The sequence below is a fragment of the Dipteris shenzhenensis genome, chromosome 17, assembly GCF_047967505.1.
Source record: "Dipteris shenzhenensis isolate YYH24624 ecotype China chromosome 17, Dip_SZ_1.0, whole genome shotgun sequence".
In the NCBI taxonomy this organism is placed as follows: Eukaryota; Viridiplantae; Streptophyta; class Polypodiopsida; order Gleicheniales; family Dipteridaceae; genus Dipteris; species Dipteris shenzhenensis.
Window position 1 is genome coordinate 52035485 of NC_141612.1, and position 5678 is coordinate 52041162.

The window sequence follows — 5678 nt, forward strand, 5'->3', positions numbered from 1 at the left end:
TTTTGGGACATTGCTGCACCCGAAACATCCTGACATTCATTAATGACATCATAGAAGGCAAAGACAAACCTTTCTAAAAGTCAACGGCGTAGCATTTCATTCATGCCAGAGTTCTACAATTGTGGTTTCACCTGATTTAATCTCTGGCCAAGGTACCTTTATCAAGGCTTTCAGGCGCTTCTTAAATGCCAAATATCCCAGCCATTATACTGGGGGTATTTCAAGGAAACCAGGAGGCTTTCCAAATAGCCTCAGAGCCCTGTTTTATGTAGGCCAGAGTGTAGCAGGAAGAGCCCTACATCAATTAAAATATGGACTTAGATTGCAATCTGGCATAGGTCTTTGGAGTAAGGGTTTTGGGATGTTGTGGCACCCAAAACATTCTAACATTCATCCATGAAGTTATCACACTAATAAAGGGGCCATTTCCTTATAGGCTAATGCTCTATCAGTAGGATAATATGATAGGGTGTTATCCCACATTTTGCTTATCTGAAAAAGACTCTCATGAGTTATAACCATTCCTGTGATCTCGATGCTCCTCTCATTTGTGATCATTGAATGTGGCCATGAGGGAGGCACAATCACAAGAGAATCGATAGTTGCTTGGAATGAGAAATTGGGTGTAGGCATTGGGCCTTTACCATGGACCATGCAATCAGCCCGTGCATCTAAGCTACCCTTGTTGTGTGGATCCCAAAAGTGCCATGTTTTTTAGCCTTCAACCAAAATCATCCATGACATAGAGCACATGGCATCTATGTGTGGAGTGGTGAAAAAACCTTTATTGGTGACCATCAATGAGTACGGAGAGGACTTAGTCTTGTTCCCTAGTGATTTGGCTATCTTATTGCAAGCATCATCACGAAAGGATGGAGCATTACGCAACATGCGATATAGAGGTGACCTCTTTGGGATGTAAGCCTCTAAGATATTGAGACTTTTCTCAGGCACACGCACGAATCAAAGATTTAAATTTTTGAGGAGCCAGCAAGGATTTTTCTAAGAAAACCTCTGCACATCCCTTGATCAACAAGGGTCGATGGATAGGTTGTTTCACCAAGGTAGCCATGGAAGTTGAAGCTGAAAATAGATTCATATCCATTTCCTGCAAAAAAAAAGCATGGAGATGGCATTAAATTTCATACCCCTAACACACAATCCAAAATCCTTGAAAGAGGAAATAATTTCTAGTAGTTGCACATTAGTCACCACCCTCTTATCAAGCATTACAAATACACAACTAAAAATAACTCCCACACAATGTCCAAAGAAAAGCCACATATGAATGCAATCTAGCATAGATAACTTTCTTGTGACAAAAACATTTAGAAAATACAAATTCGGATTCCAACGCAAAATAGAACGAAAAAAAACTTCAGAAAATAGATATTCATGTTGTGAAGTTAAAGCAGGAGAATGTGAGGTGACACCAATGTATTACAATTACAACATATTTTCAATGTATATTGCAATTCCCTTTTGTAGCTACATCCCTACAAATAATTATAGTAGCTCCATCCTGACTATTGATGCTTTAAGACCTCATAACACTTCCCCATCATCAGTTCGAATGTTAAACTCTCTTTCATCCCTTTTGTCACCCATATTACCCATGGCATCTATGACACCATTATATAGATGTTCCAACAAGTGTATATTCACTCTTATTCCTATTAGAAGAGATATTGTGCTTTTGTCAACAAGGTTGCATGGCAAAGGTAGCATTGTATGACATGTGCTGCAAGACAAATCCTCTCTTGCATCGATAACAAGGGTCTTCACACAACAAAAATTACACATGTACTTTGACCTACTGTCAAGTCTGACACGGTTCCTCCCTTTGATGTGTTTTCAAGGTTTGGAGGGTGTGACGGATGGAGAAACAAAATTTTGCTCCCGAGGTGGATCAGTTGTTAAAGTACTACCACCATCCATGCAACGTGTATGTTTGTTACCATGGCCAAGCCTAGTTTCCGTCACATGAGCCTGAACTTGTCATATGGACCCTCTACTTGGCAAATCTATTTCATTTGGGACAAACAAATGAGATGTCGCTTCAATCGCATAGAGGAGTCCACTGTGCATAGATGAGCTAGCTTTTTTCCCATTTAGAATGATCTCCTCAATTGCTGAAAGGTTGTTTCTCAGTCTCCCAATCATATGCAAGATCTCTTGTCCCATGTTTGATCAGTTTGTGGTCAATTCTTCATGACAAGGATCTTGAATGTGGCTATCTGCTATTGGATCATCCTCATACTGAACCAATGAATGGATGCTATCAATGATCGGTAACAAAGGACGTAGATGTGGAAAATGTTCTTCAACAATCATCCTCACACCTCGCAAGTGTTTGCAATATGTGTCTGCATCAACACAATCACAGTACATGGTTTGAAAGCACACATGATACCAATTATCTTGATTTTTCTCGCTTCTTACTTTGAAGAGTAGGCTAATGTCACTCACAATAATAATAGATCTGGGATCAAATTTGTATCTTTCCACAAGACGAAATGCTCCTTGCAAACGTGTTGTATGTGTGTGAGAGTTTCCATACTGAGCAAATTTGTCCGAATCCACTGCTCGTTGAAGAATAAGTAGATTTAGAAAGATGGGATTTCAAAATGCTTAACACACATAGGAGCACAAGACAAGCTCATACTTACCGATCCCTTGCTTTTGCTTGAAAAATTCAAGAAGTGTTCCACCCATACGTGTGCCAGTCTTTGCATCTCCTACCAAGGCTATGAGCAAGTCACGAATGTTGCGATTTACTTGCCCATCCAACAATGTGTATTTAATGTGTTGCCACAATCTCTCGACAAGATTAGTTGTCTCCACCCCACCATGCGGGAATAGCCTACCATAATGGCTCCACATCTGTCTCCATTGGCAAGGTGGCCCACACCAGCCATTTGTAACATAACGACCCACACCTTCATATCTAGAGAATTCTTCTAGCAGTGCTTCATACCGAGTGTTGAATTTCTCAAGTGTAGGGGAATACATCATCCCACACATTGTTGCATATAGCTGATCCTTAACACCCTCAGGCACCTTGGGTAATAAATGCTCTACCCATGCCTTCTTCACATGAAATCAACACAACAAAACATGACAGTGTAGTGGAGTAGTATGATCTATGTCCCAACAAGCTGGATCATCTATGACAACTTTATTTATTGCATTGAACTCCACCTGGGACTTATCTATAATTATGGCTCATGGCCTGATGTGCCCAATCTTGGAGAACAATGTGGTGAATGTTACCTCCAATGCAATGTTCTCATGGCGTTGCCTAGGATCTTTGCTACAGAGCATGAACCATACTGGAATGCCATTAGCCTTTTGATTTGGCACCACAGCTACATATAATGGAAGCCCATACTTATTTGTCTTGAATGTGCTATCCACGGCCCAAGCATTGTCAGTTGAAAACCTTTGTGCTATCTCAAGCATGAACTCATCCTGCAATATCAAAATAAATGGTCTTTCTCTTGGCTCTTTAGTAGAAGGATTGTATGGTTGGTGGAAAATGACCTAACACAACATTACAAGAGTGGTCAAATCTCACCTTTCACAACATATGTTATTTAGGATGACTAGAAGAGGGGTAGTTTGTACTACCTTCCCTTGTTGAAAAAGGCTTTTTGCTTCTAGGGTCATGGCCTCCCAGTCTGACATGCTCATAGTTGCTGTCCAACAAAAGAAAAAGATTAGAACGACTCTAGTGGCACCCAAACAAATCATCAACAAAGTTCTTAAACCAAGCATATCTACCCCCAGCTCATAGATTCTAAGAGAGCCTGCTGATCTCTCTACATATCATGAAGAATCTGAAGGTTGTTGCTTCAAGAATAGACACATGATCTTTGAGCAAAGCCTCCTTTGAAAGAGACATTCTACTAACATGCCGTGCACTACCAACATCGTATAAGTCTGCAATGCAACATGCAATAACCGTGGGATGAAGTGGAAGATGATATAAATCCGACCGACTTCCAGGCACATGCCCCTTGTGATAGTTGGCCACTTTCAGCTCACACTTATCCCCTCCCAGAGAGTACACACGAACAAGAAAAGGACATCCACACTTTCCACTTGACTTGTGATGTGTATTGTGATGTGCGGAATCTAACCTTTTGCCTTGTTGGACAAAGCCCCCACGATGACATCTGTAGTCAGTAAAATTTGGTGCAACTCTTATAGTAACTAGACAAACCTTGTACATAATTGAGATTTCCTCCAATCTCTTAGGTAGAGATTTGGCTTCAGTAGATGTCGTTTCATGGAAAATTTGGTTCTGACGATTTGCCATCCTGCCCTGGCAACCACATGCACTAATGTAATCCTGTACAAATGATGATGGTATGCCATGGCGGCGAGCATTGACACACCATAGTGCACTCATGGAAGTCATAGTGCTTCTGATACAAAGGTGAGAACCTTCACTTGAGATGTGAAAAGATTGCACTATGGAGGGCCACTCCTCAAGAAATGGTATGCAAATTGTAGGTTGATCAGCTAGGTAAACCCGTTGACGTCCATCAATGCCAACTCCCATGCACAAGTTTTCACTTATGCAACTCCATCGTCGACGATCAATGTTTATTCCAATTGATAGAGCCTTTAGTTATTCAACTAAAGGGATATGTTGAGAAGCTAGTGTCTCCAACATCAAGCCATATAATGCAAAGTCAAAACTCAATCCATGTTTTGATTGATACATTGATGTATTTATGGAAGGGCCATCCATAACATCAGTGATCAATTCATCGATTGTCTCTTCCATCTCAATGTCAGAATTAGAGCTTGAGCTTGAAGAGTACTCTTTATCCTTGCAATGCTGCCAACATGTGAAAGGAGCATTAGTAGATGATAGCCTAGATGCTGATCATGCAAGAGCTACTAGCTGACCTCTAGCTATATAAAAAGTCCACACATGACACAGAAGTCTCAACACTACATGTATCTTGAGCAAAGTTTAATCCATGTGGAGCTATAGAGATAGAGCTCTAGCTCATATCAAGCATCACAGTGGCGGCTGTGTGCATGGATGTTTTTGGAGAGCCATATGGACGCTTTAAAAAACTCAAGCTGAGGAAGCTGTTAGAAAGCTGAGGAAGCCGTATGGTGGGTTATTTGGCATGCAAGAGGGGCCCACAAGCCTTGATTAAGGTACCTTGGCCAGAGTTTCATTCAGGTATAACCAGGATTGGAGAACTCTGGCATGATTGAAGTACTACCCTCATCCGACTTTTATTGGCCCCTCCTCAACCAAGTTTGGAATTGGACATGATGGTCTCTCGTGAGCGTTGCACATGCACACAAAGGAAGGAGACCTACGCCCTTGCGAAAAGCACAAGGGCTCTTTGATCCTACCACATCAGCTTGGGCTGAAAGGCTACTGGTAAAAGTGTGCAGACTCGTGGAGAGGCTGGCTACGAGTGCACTGGACATTGGAGGCTCGCGGAGTGCATGGATGAGAAGTTATGGGCCAAAGATGCAGACGAGTATAAGCTAGTTGAGGAAGTTCTCATGGATGGGCATGGCATGTGAGATCCGCATGTAGGAGGGCGGCTCATGTTGGTTTTTCGGCATGGTCATGATGAGGCAGATGCAAGCTCGCTTGGGATTCAGCTAAGGGGCCAAGGGGGGGTGGCATCATTGGAGTA

General features: G+C 41.9%; 1 pseudogene; it reads right to left on the bottom strand.

The window, feature by feature from the left end:
• Positions 1–2336: 2336 nt before the first annotated feature.
• Positions 2337–3693, bottom strand: LOC147892274 (uncharacterized; annotated as a pseudogene).
• Positions 3694–5678: the final 1985 nt, after the last annotated feature.